Below are 17,877 nucleotides of genomic sequence, written 5' to 3'. Positions count from 1 at the left end.
GCTTGGGAAACGCCCGACTGGTGATGAAATATGAAATCCAGCATAGTGATCTTGTTTGCTGAGTTGTATTGACATCATAATAATAATAATAATAATAATAATAATAATAATAATAATAATAATAATAATAATAATAATCCCTGACCCTGCCTTCTGCCACTAAACAGACTGGCTGGGCCTGGACAGATATCTTATGCCGTTCCTACTTTTATGAGATTGCCATCTTTGGATCAGTAGCAATTTAACCATCGTGAACTAGCCCAGGCACCTACTATCAGTAATGATGAGAATAAATCAACAAAATTCCACTTCGGGTCAGTTGTCGCCCAGGTCAACAATGACTGTGTCAGATGCTATGGCTCCTGGACCTCTGTCTAAAGCAGGGCTGCAGGACTCAGTTGTTACTGCCAGGGAATCAGGGCATGCAACTGCAAAGCAAATGGAACCAAAGCACAAAACTTGGACAACTGAAGAAAATTGAGACATCATCAAATATTACTGCCAGACAGAACCAAAAACCAGGGGATTGCAAAAAAAAAGAATGATGCAACTGTGGAAGGAAAAACACCCAGAAAGTGATGTAATTGAACAAAGATTAATGGATCAAAGAGGCTTCATCATCCATAATAAAGTTTTCACAGATGTGAAATGCAACAAAGTTGCATTGACTAAAAAGAAAACAAGTAATGATGAACAAGCTGAAGAAACTGCTCCAACACATGAACAAATTGACCAGCCAGTGGATACTCCTGCCTAAAAACTCAAAAATGTGGAGCTAAGTGATCTATCAAAAATTTTGAAAGAAAAAATTGAAAACCATATCAAAGAAAACACAGAAAGAAAAGTTATTAATTAATTACTATCAATTAATCAGTGGAACAGCTTGCCTTCAGAAGTTGTGAATGCTCCAAACAATGTTCCCTCTAATTTTTTTTCGGTGTGGGCGGAAAAGTATAGTGTCTGAGTGGCAGTCCCCTTGGGATTGGGCGGCATAGATAGATAGATAGATAGATAGATAGATAGATAGATAGATAGATAGATAAACAAACAAACAAATAAATAAATAAGAAAAAAATCCCTTCTTTTTTATTAAAAGAAATTAATAATTTAAAAAAAACCAAAATTCATTACTATTAAAACTAAAACAACCAGCAAAACCAAAAATATAACTACAGTATTAATAAAAACAGGTGAGAGCTGGGGGGTTTTTTCTCTGTTATTATTTAAGTGCTTTTACCATATGCTTTAAATCAAGAGGCACTTCTCTCTGGGGGGGCGGGGGCGGCCACGGCTCCTTGTGCGCCCTTGGAAAAGGGTGCGTGTGGGGGTGTTTTGGGATGCGCCCGCGTGCATGCGCGCAGCTTAGAGGGTACAGTGGCTCCAACACTGGAAGTTTTTAAGAAGATGTTGGACAACCATCTGTCTGAAGTAGTGCAGCATTTCCTGCCTAAGCAAAGGGATGGACTAGAAGATCTCCAAGGTCCCTTCCAATTCTTTTGTTGTTATTGTTGTTGTTATTGTTATTGTTAAGTCATGGAAGAAATAAAGCAAAGTGTAATAGCAATAGCAAAGAAAATTGAAAGATACAAAGGTCAAATTAAACAGTATCATGAAAATGTCCAGTTCAGAAGAAACCAACACCTTTTCTAACAATTCATTGATGAAAATCAAGTCCAAACTAATGTGCACCCATATATAGAAAAAGCTTTGAACTTTTGGAAAGAACTGTGGGAAAATCCAGTGGAATACAACAGAACTGCCTTCTGGATCAAAGATATTCAACAACAAACAACACAAAACAAAATGGAAAACATTATAATAAAAACTGACAAGGTTGCAGAACAAGTAAAGAAGGTCAAGAACTGGACTGCACCTGTCCTGGACAAATTACATGGATACTGGCTAAAACACCTGACCAGCCTCCATCATCGCATGGCCACTCAATTTGATAAAATGCTACAAAATGCAACAAGCAATGGTTAACAGCTGGCCAAACATATTTGATAATGAAAGATCCAAAATAGGGCACAGAACCAACAAAACTATCACCTAATTACTTATTTCAAACTTTTTACAAGAATCCCAGCGACCGATTAGGTCCCACGGAGTGGGCCTTCTCCGGGTCCCATCAACTAAACAATGTCGGTTGGCGGGCCGCAGAGGAAGAGCCTTCTCTGTGGTGGCCCCGGCCCTCTGGAACCAACTCCCCCCGGAGATTAGAACTGCCCCTACTCTCCCTGCCTTTCGTAAACTCCTTAAGACCCACCTTTGTCGTCAGGCATGGGGGAACTGAGACATCTCCCCCGGGCATTTACAATTTATGAATGTTATGTCTGTATGTATGTTTGTTTAGAAAATGGGGTTTTTAAATATTTTTAAATAGTAATTTAGATTTGTTGTAAATTGTTTTCACTTTGTTGTGAGCTGCCCCGAGTCTGCGGAGAGGGGCGGCATACAAATCTAAATAATAAATAAATAAAATAAATAAATACTGAAAATTCGGTATTCAATCATCTGATAGAAAACTGTTTGTACCCACAAGAACAAAAAGAAAATTATAAAAAATCAAGAGGAACAAAAGATCAGTTTCTCATTGACAAAATGATACTAAAAATGCAAAATGAAGAAAAATGAATTTAAGTATGGTGTGGATTGATCACAAAAAAGGCATTTGATTCTTTACCTCACAGCTGGATTAACATCTGTCTGAAAAACCTTGGAATCTCTCAAAAATATCTGTACATTTTTGAAAGCAAATATGCAAAAAAGGAAAACAATTCTAACAGTAAATCTGGAGAACATTATTGAAGTCAACACCAGACGAGAAATCTTCCCCTTAATTCCACTGACAATAATCCTACAAAACCAAAACTTTAGCAGTAGTTCAAGGGATTGAACTATAGTACTATAGTAATGTAAGCGCTCACTGGAATTTATGTCTGAAAATTGGTCTAGGTACAATGCTGCCTTGAACTGTATCCTAGGTTAGACTTTACTATATTCTCTCTAATTCCCTATCAAGGATTCTTAAGCATCAGCATTGCCTGATTTTGGCCCATGGTATCTCTCTTGAAAAGCTAATTTTAGATATGCTTTTCTCTATTTGAATCATATTTATTGATTAATGTCAGCTGTGTCAAATCTTGAGATTAGAAATAAACCTTAAGGGAATATTTTAACACTCATAACGATGCTTGTATTTCATCTTCTGTTAGTCCAGCTTCTAGTGCAGGGCAGCATAAGGCATTCATTTTGTTACTTGGAAAAACAACATAGGAATTTTGACTGCACACTTTCCAAGTTCTGGGAATTATATGAGTTGCGTATATGAGATGAGTGGTTTGTACATGTAGTATATACACAAAATGGGCTTTGATTCAACCCAAGCAAGACTGAGTGGCTCTTGGTATTTGGCTCCTCCAGAAACAAGTTCTTCCATCTTTGGTCTTGGATGGAGTGGCACTGTCCCCAGGCAGACCCAGAGAGCAATCTAGGGGTCCTCCTGGACTCATGATTCTTGCTAGAGAAGCAGCTGGCAGCCATGCCTAGGAGGAATCTTATACACCTTCAGGTTGTGTGTCAGTAACACCTATTCCTGGATCAGGAAGCTCTGCTCAAAGTCACTAATGTCCTTATTACCAGTCATTTAAATTACTGTAACACATGGGGATGCCCTTAAAAAGCATTTGGAAACTTCATCTGAGGTTAAATGCAATTGTGAAGGGAATAAATCCTGTTGGATATTTGTCACATGCAACACCACTACAACACTACAAGCCGTTCCGAGTCCTCGGAGACGGGCGGCATACAAATCTAAATAACAATAACAACAACAACAACAACATGAGCTTTCTGGATGTGATTCAGTGTGTTGGTTGTCACCTTTAAAGCCCTTCATAGCTTAGGACCAGGTTACCTAAGGGACTATTTTCTCCCAGTGGTTTCTTCCCATCTAATTTGATGTGACAGGTTGGGTATGCTGTGAGTCCCATCAGCCAAAGAATATCAGCAGGCAACCAGTAGGAAGCATGCCTTCTCTGCCGCTGTACATGCTTTCTGGAACATTCTCCCCTCAAAGTTGAGGATGATCCAAACTCTGTTGGCTTTTCAAAAAGCCTTAAAGATCTGGCTTTCTGTCCAGTGATTGGGGTCCCATGGGTGTGAAGGGCCCTAATTCATGACTATCTTGATATCTATGATCATTTTTTTCAGGTGCCATATATATTTAATTTGCATTTATACTGTCATTGCTTTAATTGTTTTAAGATTATTCACTGCCCAAAGTCCCTTGCTTGAGATGGGTGATCATAGAAATTGAAAAATAAATAGTTACATACATATGCCTATCTATAATGCTTGCAAGACTGAGTGAAATATAAACCAATATTCCAATTAATTAATAAGGTCGTGCCATAAAATTCAAGCTGAGGAGCCAAATTCAGAAAAAAATAAACCCAAAACCAATTGTCTTCCATTGAACTGCAGGGGAAAAAACAATTGCCTTCCATTGAGGACCTGTATACCACCATGAGTCAAAAAGAAGTCTGTGGGAATATTTATAGACCCCTCACATCCTGGCCTTAACTGTTTCAACTCCTACCGTCAAAAAGATGCTATAGAGGACTGCACACCAGAACAATTAGACAATTTTTCCGCAACACACCATCACTCTGATAAACAAATAATTCCCCTCTAATACTGCCAAACTATTTATTAAGTTTGCACTACTATTAATCTTCTCATCGTTCCTATCAACCATCTTTTCCCACTAATGACTGTATGACCGCAACTTTGTTGCTTGTATCCTTAAGTATATTGACTGATTCTTAATATGATTTGATTGCTTATTTGTACCCAGACTATCATTAAGTGTTGTACCTTATGATACTTGACGAACTTATCTTTTCTTTTATGGACACTGACAGCATTTGCACCAAGACAAATTCCTTGTGTGTCCAATCACACTTGGGCAGTAAAAAAAATCTACCCTATTCTATTTAGGTAAATGGGGTCCCTAAATATTTAGTAAGTAAAATACTTTGTTAAAAATGGAGAAGAAAACCCACAAACCTATTAAGACAAGATAGCCTTAGTAGCTTTACCAAAAAACAACAAAACTGGGAGGGCTTTGAGGCATGTGAAGGTGCCTACTAAGCACTTAAAAAAAAAGCCATCACATCTTTCTCCAGCTATTTTTGATTGAAAAACAGATGTTTCATACATGCTTGTCTGCATTTCAAAGTACTTCTTTTGAAAGATTTATACCATCCTAGCAGTGAGCATGATTAAAGGTGTTTTGTTTTCAAAAAAGCAAGAATTTTGGAGTATTGTGTTGCCAATCCCACTATATTTCCATATGTTCTCTTCTTGCAGATCTTAATAGGAATCCTTTTTGTATTTTGGGCAATGCCCATTATGAATACAAGCCTCAATGCGTCATTTTTTTTGTCTTGGTGGGAAGAAACAAATGACCAACTTATTTGCAGTTGTTATACAGTAGCTTAATTAATCCACGTCTTATTTAATACTCTTCCTTTGTTCAGTAGTCCATAACTTGGCAAGGAAGTCGATGAGCTCTGATGGGTACTTATTATGCAAATGATGCTTTACTATGCATGCGTGTTTTACCACTACCCCCTTCTGCCCAGCCACATTTATCTGCTTCATACACCTGCTGCCTACAAAAGACTCTGTTTATTCTAATGGCATGAGCCTGCCATCAGCTGAAGCAATTCCCTTCTTCCATTCCTATCTAATATAATTTGCATGCTTGGCTTTCATTGGTTAGGATTCAGACCAAACCTGGAGATTTTTTTTTAAAGGAAAACAATGATAATTCCTTTCACTTCTCAATGCACTTCTCAATGCACAGACACTATCTAGTGCTTTTCCTTTCACATCCCAAGGATCCTTAGGCATCCCTTCTGATGAAGGCTTAACCAATTCTCATTCATTCAACTGAATGTTTCTGAAATAATCACACATTGTTTCTTCCATTTATCTTGGCCTCTGTATCCCTTGTGTCTTCACTGAGTTTGTAATCCCATTAGAATTAGGGGCTTGTCAAACCAGTTCTTTGTCAAGCATCATGTACATAAATGGTGTTTCCTTGCTGTACCAAGGAAAGTCTCAAAAGTGCTTTTTCAAGAGGCAACAAGACTTTTTGGTCTTTACGGTCTGAAAATTAACTTCTTTACCCTGGGGAAGCCATCCCATGCCCCGAGTCTTCGGAGAGGGGCGGCATACAAATCTAAGTAATAAAATAAATAATAAATAAAATATATGGACTTCGCAAAATCCACAAAGAGGGAACTCCACTGAGACCAATTGTCAGCAGCACCAACTCTGTCACCTACAACATTGCAAAACATTTAATCACCTTATTAGCTTCCCTAGTTGGCAACATCACCCATCACATCAACAATTCACAGGACTTCACCAACATACCAGAAAGTCCAGTTGCCTCTTGAAAAAACACCTTTGGGACAACCATGATCTGGATGACTGAAATCTCCACAGACATTTTGCAAGGAAAGGATGTCACTCATTCATTAAGTTGATATGCCAGAATCTCTATCATATTCTGTCAAGTAGAACCACTCAGGAAATGTAAAGTTTTGTTCCATCTGGAACTTAAGATACCAGGACTGTTGTGCAAAACTAGAATCCTCTGATCTAAACAGATGTTACAGGCTACTTTACCTACCCCCACACAGATCACATAATATGACATGGGATTTTAATAGCGTTGCCAGCTACACACCAAAATATTTTTTTTGAAAACACCATAGCAGTTGTCCCTCCTCTCCCAAACAACCTTGTCATTCAACTCTGTGTAACCCACCAAAGAAAGACAGAGACCCCCCCCAAAAGCAAAATATTTATATTATGTGTTTAAGAGATGTGTGTGTTTGTTTAATCTCTTGAAATTCTGTATGACAAATGCTAATCTGTGAAATCTGAGGAAGACCTTTAACCATATAAGGCCATATACAAAAAATGCTATCAGCTATAAGGTTGCAAGATGTGCAGTTTAGGGAGAAATTAAAATAAATAATTATTGGAATGGCAGCATCCTAGACTGAGTGCCATTATATTTTTTTTTAAAAAAAATAAATGATTTCAATGAGTTTTGAAATTTTATCAAGTGTAAATTTCAGACTGGTATGGTATATACATTCTCAATAAGATTGCTGATGGGCAAAACAAGATTTCCAGTAAAGTGAAAAGACATCAGATGAGCTCGGGCTCTTAATATTACTATGGGAGGGTAATAGATTTGGTAGAAGTCTTGCTGAACCAGCAAAATAGAAAAAAATCTCAGTTCCCAACAGGCCGCAGACCAGTACCATTTCTTGGATAAGAAGCAATACCGGCTCACAGACCAAGGGTTGGGGACCCCTGCCCTAAAGGACTGAGAATAGGGGACCAAGTGTTGCCACCTCTGTTCCTGACCAGGACTTATTTCTTATAGAATCAGATACCTAAAGGAGTGAGAGCAGACTGTTTGTTTGTGGAATAATAGCAATAACAATAGCCTTTAGACTTATACACTGCTTCATAGTGCTTTTAGAGCCCTCTCAAAGCAGTTTACAGAATCAGCATTTTGCCCCAACAATCTAGGTCCTCATTTTACCCACCTCGGAAGGATGGAAGGCTGAGTCAACCTTGAGGTGGTGGTGAGATTTGAACTGCTGAACTACAACTAGGAGTTGGCTGAAGTAGCCTACACTGCTGCACTCTAACCACTGCACCACTCTGGCTCTTATGGGTAATACTCAACTTTAAATTACACTTTTACAATGTCATGGGCCCTTTTTCTTCAGAACCTGAAATACTAGTTGAATAAAATTACACTATTTGACTCTTGGCATTTTGCCTGCAATATTAGCTGCTGCTTCTAGTTTTGAATCAAGCCCAAAAATGTGTCACTACCAAGCCACATAGCCCATAATGGCATACCAAGTGATGTGCTGGTAAACATTGAACAACTAGCTTTCTGGCATGTGTGATGCCATTAGTTGTCAATCAGCCAATTGGTACACCAGCCATAGTGTTTCACCTCTGGACTCAATCAGCATACTAAATTCCAAAAAGAAATTATGTTGTGATCCAATAGAAACTGACTTAACACTCTACATGGATGTACTTGTAGCTTCTACTTATCTAGGACTATGGAAAGAAAAACTAAGCCGTTCCAAAGATGCTTGTTCAAAAGGCAACTGGACTTCCTTTGTTTTTCCTTGAAGATATTTCATGTCTCATCCAAGAAGCTTCCTCAGTTCTTCTTTCAGTTCAGCGAAACATGTTCAAGAAAAAACAAAGAAAGTCCAGTTGCCTTTTGAAAAAGCGCCTTTGGGATAACCATGACCTGGGTGACTGAGAAGCTTCACAGATGAAAGACTGGGCACTTTGAAGTGTCATGTAATGAGTAGTAAGTTACGCAACTTTGGTTTAAAATTCAGGTAAGCTTAAATTTTATCTTGATTCACATCACACACTCAGACTAAAATTATTACTAATCATGCCAAACTTTTCTAAGCAAATCAACTCCTTTTTTCCAAACGGTGCTGGCAATTGTTGAAAATAATATTCTAAGGATTATTAAGAGCTGCTTTGGTTCTCTCTCTGTGTGTATACCATATTTTTCTGAGCATAAGATGCGCTATTTTCCCTCCCAAAAGAGGCTGAAAATTTGTGTGTGTCTTATACTCTGGATGTAGCCCCACCCACTTGCCAGCCACAAACTGTCAGCCTCCATGCATCATCTTCCTGGCTGCAGAGATTGTCACTGACAATGATTGGTGTTTTGGGCTCGGCCATTTTATTTTCAGCCTCCAAATGCTTGTGTGGTGCCCAAAATGGCTACTCGGAGGAACAGCTGCTGCCCTCTCTTACCCTTTCCCTGCTTTCCCTGCTTTAGTCACTGGAGCTCCATTTACCCATAAACGTTTTAATCATTTTAATCATTATCTAGAACTGAACTTTTACCGCAATTAAAGAAAATTGAGCTACTTGCCTAATTATAAATAAATGTTATTATATTATTATTATATTAATCTGTTATCATACTGAACCTTGTGGGTTCAGTACAAAACCTTAAAATTACTGTGCTCCTCAACAAATAATGCTGTCTATCATTGGTCCTTTTTGTGGCCATTCAAATAATGTGACTTAATCAACTGAAAAAGAGTCCAAGCACCTACATTTGAAAACTTAGTCAGTAAGCACCTCCCACCCAGTCACATGACCTTTAAGCCACCCCATCACATGATTGTCAAGCCACTCCACCTGGTCTCATAACCAGCAAGCCACTTCCACACAATAAGAGACGGCCATAGTGTGGTAGTAAAAATTTTTTGCAGCACTTCACTGAGCCCAAGCCACCATTCTATTGAAATGATTCCTTCCTCAGTATGTTTTTTGCATTCAAGTACATAAAGTTATCTTCTGAAAGTCAATTAAGGAGGAGGAAGGGGGACAGAGATTGAAAAGCTTAGAGTTTTCCTGTGTAATTTTTTCAAGTAGTTACTTAAAACACCTAACTTGAAATCAACAGTCACATGCTGTCTTCTGAAGTTCACTCAATCAAAGAGGCCCAGCTCTAAGTAATCAAAGATCTCAAATAAGTGGAGCTCCTAACACTGGTCGCAAGAGGATTAAAAATCCAGTAGCCAGGAATGCAGGTCTTCGATCCAGCATGCACCAGCGCATAATGAGAAATCCCTAAAGCCCTAGATCACAGCCAGGACTGGGCTGCTGCCAAGCTAAGTGGAAGCCCTCTTTAATTCCTTAGGAGATCTTATCTTGCCAGATGAAAATAGATACTGGCCTCTGTGTGTCGGATGATTAGAAGAATGGAAGAGGATTAGGCAAGAAGCAAGGGGAAGAGCTCAGAGTGGCTCATTTACATGGTATTACTGCTGACAGAGAGGTGTTAACAGAACCCAGTAACCTGGAGGCAAAACTGTATCTGAATTAAAGCTGTATTTATTTACTCAAGTTATAAAGGGATTAAGCCCTGTTTATTTTACCACATCCAGCACAGTTTTATCTGTCAGGCACTTTGATCCTTCCTCAATTGTTCTGTGGCATGCACTGCTCAGCTCTTGGGGGACATGTTTATCTGGGTTTAAAACAGAAGCTTTTAAATGTTGGGAACGGGAAGCAGACATGCTAATGGCAAGCTAAATATCCACAGCTGTCTTTCCCCCTTCTTTGCTAAAATGGAGATATTATTTAAGGGATAAGGCTTTTTCCCTCTTTCCATGCCAAGGGGAGGCTTTCTGCTGTTTTAGAAGGCAACTTGTAAAATCTGACCCAGCAAGGAACTGAAAGGGAGTTTTCTATTTCTTTCTGTGCAGTTTTCTACCTAACCTACCCTTGGCATCACATTTTCTTTCTGCCAAAATGGTGATTCAATTTCTAATCACTACTGTAACATTGGATGCTCAAATGGGTGAGGCTTAGCCTTTATGAAGTATATCAAGGAAGGAAAGTATATCTTTCTTTCATTGTCATTCCTAGAGTTTAGGATAATACTTTATTTATTTGTTTGTTTATTTATTTATTCGTTCATGTTATTCATGTTTGCCAAACATATACAAGATAGCAGATATAGGTATAAATTTAGACATAAATAAAGTAAATACGATAAATGATGATAATAGGACAATAGGACAGGGACAGTAGGCAGCTGGTGGAGTCGAGTTTGGAGCGGTTTATATTAAGTTTGTATCTATTACAGTGTTTTTCAACCCAGGTTCTGTGGAACCCAAGGGTCCTGCAAGGGCCAGCCAGGAGTCCCATGACTTAACGAGAAAAAACAATTGACCAGGACTGTATCATGCAGCAGCAGCAACTCTCGCTACCCCCTCTGCCTCAGGTCTGGGCTTTCATCGCCCCACTGGTTCGTTTCTCCACAGTTCCTCCTCCGCCTCTTCTTCCTCTTCCTCCTCCTTTGCCGGGGTCTCCCTCAGCAGGTGACAGTTAATGGAAGTTCCCTGGCAGCCAAGGTGAAGGAGTGGCTCCTTCTCTCTCTCCAACCAGAAAAAAGAAAGATGGGTGTCTCTCTTTCTTCATTTTGGCTGGAAAGGAGAGAAGAGAGACAGGATTCTCTCTTCATTCTGGCTGGAGAGAAGAGAAAAGAGATGGGGGTCTCTCTTTCTTTGTTCTGGCTGGAGAGGAGAGAAGAGAGAGAGGGGTCTCTCTTTATTCTGGCTGGAGAGAACAGAATAGAGATGGGGGTCTCTCTTTCTTCATTCTGGCTGGAGAGGAGAGAAGGAGCTGCTCCTCCACCTTGGCTGCTGGGGGGCTTCTATTAACTGTCGGTTGCTGAGGGAGACCCCGGCGAAGGAGGAGGAGGAAAAGAGGCAGAGGAGGGACTGTGGAGAAACAAACTGGTTTTTCTCCGGTGTGCTTCTTGCTCCCTAGTACCCTTCACTGCCTGTCGCAGCCGCCACTAGTCCCGCAGCCGCCTCTCGTCATCTTCCCTTCCAGCCAACATGGTGTCTACACCGAGTGAAGAAAAGGGAACACAGCAGGGGAAAGACGGACCCGATGCCCCCATTCCCCCACCACCACTCCACTTTTGGCTTTGCCTCCTCCCAGAACACTTATTCGGGGATGGCATCAAAAACATGGCCCTGCCAACTCATTATGGACACCAGTGACTGAATGCCCCCCCCCCTGCGCTCACGATTTCAAAGGGTTCCCATGAAGGTCGAAAAACACTGATCTATTGTGTGCTTGTGTATTGTTGCGATTGAAGCTGAAGTAGTCATTGGCTGGTATGACATTGTGGCAGATCTAAATGAACTACATTTAGATCATTTTGAAGGTGATGTAGTTCTACATTATCTAAGCCCGAGATTTCAAATCTTGTGGAATAAGGTATTCTGTTGTGAGCAGAGGAGTGGATGACTCTTCTCGTGAAATATTTTTGGCCCCTCTCAATTGCACTAATGTCCGATATGCAGTGCGGGTTCCAGACAGGTGATCTGTATTCGAGAATTGGTCTAGCGAATGTTTTGAATGCTCTAGTTAGCAGTGTAATATTACCAGAGAAGAAGTTATGCAGGATTAAATTAACTACTGTTGGCAATGTTGTTACAATGGGCTTTGGTACTTAGATCATTAGATATGAGTACTCCAAGATCCTTGATAGAATGAGAGTCATCTACAAGGTCGTGTCCCCCAAGCTTGTATATTATGTTCTGATTCTTTTTGCCAATGTGTAAGGTAGATCATTTATTGGTTGAGATTTGAAGTTGCCACTTGTTTGATCATTCTGATAGTCAAGATCTTTTTGAAGGGCAGTAGCATTGTCTGTGGTGTTAAATAGTTTGACATCATACAGTTGCTTATAATATGGTCATAGAGGTAATTTATGTAAATTTTGAAGAGTGTTGGTCCTAGAATGCTGCCTTGAGGTACACCACTGTTAACAGGTGCAGGATTTGATCTCTATTTCAATCACTTGTTGTCTGTTTGACAGGAACGCAGTTATCCAATCAGGTAGGGGCCCAGAGATGCCATACAATTTTAGTTTCAGAAGTACAGTAGTTTGTCTTGTACTACTGAATCAAAGGCTTTACAAAAAAAAAAACCTATGTAAATTGCATCTATTGCTTTGCCTTGATCGAGGCAAAGTCCATATGTTTTTGTAATGTAGAAGTTGCCAATTGCAGGATAAATTTTTAAATAATTTTTTAAATAAATAAATTTAATAAATAAATAAATTTTTAAATAATTTTTTAAATAAATAAATTTAATAAATAAATAAATTTTAAATAATTTTTCCTGAAACCAAATTGTTTGTTAGAGAGTAGCTTGTTAGTTTCTAGGTGGAGGGTAATTGATTGGTTTATGATTGATTCCATGACTTTGCAGGTGATACAGCATAATGAGATTGGTCTGTAATTTTCGACATTGCTGAGATCTCCTTTTTTGAAGATAGGGATGACTGTGGCTAGTGACCATAAATTGGGTAAGGAGCTTGTCTTGAAAGATTTATCAAAGATTATCTTCTTAAGCTACTGGTACCTTGAGAAATTTGGTCCCAATCAATAAGAGGTTTGGTGAGAAGCTCTTATGTATACTGTATGTTTATACATGTAACAATAAAATTTAGTCCTGGAACAACTCTAGGCTGGGCTGAAAAATAGGGTCTGTACAAAAGCAGAATTGAATGGTATTATAGTCCCCTTGAAAGACACAACATTGGCTGTCAAAAATGGTAACCATTTTTCATACCTTTGATAAGACTGTGGTGTTTTGAAAAACTATTTTTATTTTTATCTTTTCATAAAATTCAGGTGATGAGGTATAATCTGCTGGACAGTTTCAAAGTATCATTTTTAGAATATGAAGCTACAAGTTAAATAACAACCTGAAATTTATCATGTTTCAAAGATTCCATTCCTTTTTGAAAACTTTTCCCCTTTCAGCTACTCTAAAAATAACAGAAGAAAGGCTATCAGTGTTTTCTTTGCTTAGTGTGGATATTAATGCCAACAAAATTAGTAATTTGACAATTAGTTTGCCAGTTACCCCAAAAGAAATGAAAGGCAGAAAGTAGTTTAACTAGATTATAATGTACCTCTGACAAGTCAGGTTCCTGTCACGTTGTCACCTTCCGCTTCCCCGTTTTCATGTCTGCTTGGCAGGTTATTAAAATAAATGAGGGTGGCTGAACTGTTGTTGAGCTTTCCTCTAACAGGGGAGCAGGAATTTGCAAGCCCCTGCTGCAAATTGACCAATTGTGAAGTCAAAGGAAGTTAGCTAAAGTGGACAATTAGGAACATTTCTGCATAGCTGAGTGAAATATTCCTTGCTATTTTAATAATTCAGGCACAAGCTAATTTTCAGAGGCTGGTTTTGTCAAGATAATGTGCTTTGTGCTTGTCTGCTTGTCATTTTTAACTCAATCCCACATGTTACAGGTTCAGTCTAGCTTACCAAACAGGCAAATCACTCATAGGAGAATTTGCATATGAAATATAGATACACTATACTTAGCAAAGGGAGAAACAGGCCCAGAATTTGACAGATATTTAAAGAGGAAAATTCACATGACGGTAGAATTTCTTGATGTTTGATACCTGCTGGATCCATTTGTGTGGATACAATTATAAACCTTATTTAGCCATATCAATACAGCAATATATGTAATGTTAAACATCGAATGAATACCCTTCCACAGTGGTCAAATTCTCCAGGTGCAGGAGAAAGACAATTTTTTTCAAGCTATCGTTGAAAAAAGAAACAATTGCCCAAACTCAGTCTGCATTAAATCCATAATAAGGGATTACCCCTATTATAGCATCAGTCTACCCCATAGATTATAAACTTTTGTTGCTCTTATTCCTCTTTTATTAATATCAACTTGATACTAATTTAATAAATCTAATAAATAAATTTAGAAGTCAAATGGAGACAAAGAAGGGGACTGCCCTGAACAGCCTGAACAAGAAATTGTTGCTGTTGCAGTAAACATCTGCAGGGTTTTGAATTAGGAAAGAGCCTCTTGGCAGAAGGCATTCTTCCCTATCTTCCCAAACAAACTGAGAGCCCAAAGATTAGTATGTCAAGGAATTAAGGAAAACAATAATTAGGGATTGAATAAAGTGTAGCTAACACAAGGTTTAGACACCAGTAAGAGATGGGTAGAAAAAGAATTTCATCCAATGTAGCCCATGTGAAAAATTAGTTTTATTTAAAAATCTTCTCTTCTGTATCGCTGTGAACAAGGAGGGATTCTGAATCTTTTCAGGGTAACTTAATAGATAAGACAAAGGCCAGAAGTTGGTATTTACTCAAAAGTTGAAGTTTCTCATATTAGGGGGAAATACTGTATATACCCAAGTATAAGTTGAGATTTTCAGCATTTTTTTGTGATTCAGCATTCATGTGCTGATTCAGCATTCATGTGCTGAAAAATCCAACCTCGACTTATACTAGAGTCACTGACTTTCACTGACCTGAAAACTGCCCTGCAGCATTTTCCAAAGCTCCACAGTTCCGATGTGAAAGGCAGGCAGGAAGGAAACCTCATGGCTCTGGTAACAGGAGGTTTTTTTCTTTCTGCTCTTGCTACAGTCCAGCTGGCAACACCCCTCAGCTGCCTGATTGGCAGCAGGCTGAACCAATCACAGTTCCTCCTCTACACAGAATGTCTTGTCTTTCTGACAAACCAGGATGTTTTAGTAAGACCATTAAGGTATGTGTTCCACCTTAAGGTGTATTTTTAGCTTAAGTATTTGTAAACAGTATCATATATTACAGAAACATTTTAAACATTTTAAATACCCCATTTGTGTCTCCTTACAAAAGCAATGAAATCATAAATAAATAAAAAATAGTAGCACCATATATTGGCTAGAGAGAAGATTAACTTTTTACATTATTTTTAAAATGATTTTAGGAATGTTGGTCTTGTGGGCTTGTCCTAACTTCAATTTGACAGCAGTTTAGGGCTTAAGAGCCTACAGCTTTCAAACACAGGTGTTGGGATTCAGCCAGTTCTATCTGGTTGGACAAACTGGTAGCGGTGACTACAGGTGGCTTGGCCCAGCCACCCCCGATTGCATTTATCCACATGTTTTGAGGCTGTGTGCATTTGTGAACCCGTAGAGAAGGTAAGTGACTACCACCCCTGCAAGCCTCCCATGGTTGTTATTTCAGTCATCTGGCTTTGAATTCTGAACCTGGAGATCATTGAATGGCCATTAGGAGATCCACTTACTTTTCTTTCTATTCTTTTCTTCTGGCTTCTATTAGTGCCGGTAGTTGGGTTCAGATTGGAGTGAGGAATAAAACAGGACTTTTCATACTCAAAGTTCATTCCAAATTCAATCATCGTCCCTCAGAAGTTTGGCACAATTCAAAATTGCATTAGATTTGGACCCTCCCCCATGAAAATGATCTACCATTTTTTTCAGTATCTCAGAATTTCCTATTATTAATAATATGAACTTCTCTCATCAAGATAGCCTGTGTTGAGTATTACAAGTTAGCCAGATATATCATTAGTAATAACCTTTATTAACTAAAAACAATACAGAACACTAACAAACTCTAGCTGCTATAAACCGGTCTGGCCATAATTAAAGGAATCCTCAGCTGTGTCTCATTATTATTCAATATCCAATTGTCCAAAAACAACAGCCAATAGAGTGCACCATTTATCCCGCGCAAGCCGTGCCCCAATCAAGATGGCAACTTCCAACCCAATCATTCAAAGCACTGCTACACTTGCCCAGTCCTGCCCTCTCCTATCATGGAGAGCAATTAATTCATAATTTTTTCCCCATCCGCAGAAGTTGCTGAGTGGGAGTGGAAGAGAAAGCAAGGGACTCTGTTAATCACTCTTTTTATCTTGTTCTGCATTAAAATTGTAAGGACACCACAATTCACCAGCATAATTACTGAGGCAGAATAATACTCATCTGTCAGGGTGGCACAATTCTGACATACTTTCCTGCTTGTTCAAGAAGTAGTGAGTAGTACTTTTATGTCACTGTCTGGTTTTGCCCTAAGTGTTGAAATTGTGTTAAGGTCTTCACCTCATTTTACAGCCCTGTCCCTGTTAACTTCAATATTTCATTGCAAGATCACATTGTAAAACTCTTGCAAAATAGCAAACTAAGTCCAAGTTTGCCCACGTTAAACATAGTCCAAAATTAGACAAATATGACATAGGAGCTGTTATTGCTAATTCTCATGTATTTAACTTCACTTTCCCATATACAATACCATGGTAAGGGGTAAAATATGATAATTCCCCTTTATGTCATTCCAAGATTCTAGGAAGAATACATGCAAAAATATAATGCACAGCACTCTAGAGACTAAAGTATGAACTCAAAGCACAATATAAAATTCTAAGAATTCAATGAATAGTCAAGTTATCTCATTGCTATTACATTTTAGAGCTCTTAGCATAAGAAAGTGTCCAACACTAAATGATAAACAGTGCAACAGAACAATGGACACCAAGCAAACATCTTTAAAAAAATGAGTCTATTAATATTTCCAAGGATAGCAAGCAGAACTAGTAAAGGAAAAGGATTTAAGCAAGCAGTAGTATGAATACTTTAATGATTGTACCCCAAAAGTCCCTTATTCTTAATTTCTTCTGGAATGAATTTCTAAAAGCTGCTTCTTGCTAAAAAAAAAAAAAAAAAAAAAAGAGGTGAATATTCAGCTTTTCATGCAAGCCAAACTACTCATGGGTGAACTGGATGATACATTATTCATTATTCATCAAGTGTGCTCTGTTTCTGTGTTTCAAAAGTTCCAGTCATGGAGCAGAGACAATAGTATACAATTTAGGTGGCCAATCATATAGCACAAAAAATGAATGGTTAAAAGGAATGGATGAATGCAAACAGTTTTGCAAACAAATAAGTTTAAAGGAGATCATACTAAAACTGATTCATTGTAATTACAAACAGCCTGCCAATATTCAGTGATTAAGCTAACTGCTATGAGGATTAGAGTTTTAATCACTCAGAATTGATGGCCTTATATAATAGAATAACAGAAAGAAATGCTACTAGAAGCTTGAGATAGGGCAATTTCTACATAATGTAAGAGTTTATGGGAAAAGTATATACCAATGTAGTAGCTGTGGAGTCTTTGGTACACTTTGGGCTTGCTTGTTTGCTTGTCTGTAAGGTCTTGTTTGTTCAGTTTGTATTTGGTGTTCCGATTCTTTTTGCCAATGTGTAGGACAGAGCATTTTTTGCTCAAGATTTGGAGGTGCCAGATGTTTGACCATTCAGACACAAAGTCGAAGTCTTTTTGGAGGATAGCAGTGTTCTCAATGGTGTTTGAAGAGTTTTACATCATTGGTGAAGAAAACGCAGTTGCTTG

The sequence above is a fragment of the Erythrolamprus reginae genome, chromosome 3 (genome assembly GCF_031021105.1).
Source record: "Erythrolamprus reginae isolate rEryReg1 chromosome 3, rEryReg1.hap1, whole genome shotgun sequence".
In the NCBI taxonomy this organism is placed as follows: Eukaryota; Metazoa; Chordata; class Lepidosauria; order Squamata; family Dipsadidae; genus Erythrolamprus; species Erythrolamprus reginae.
Note: the sequence above shows the minus strand (reverse complement) of the source record.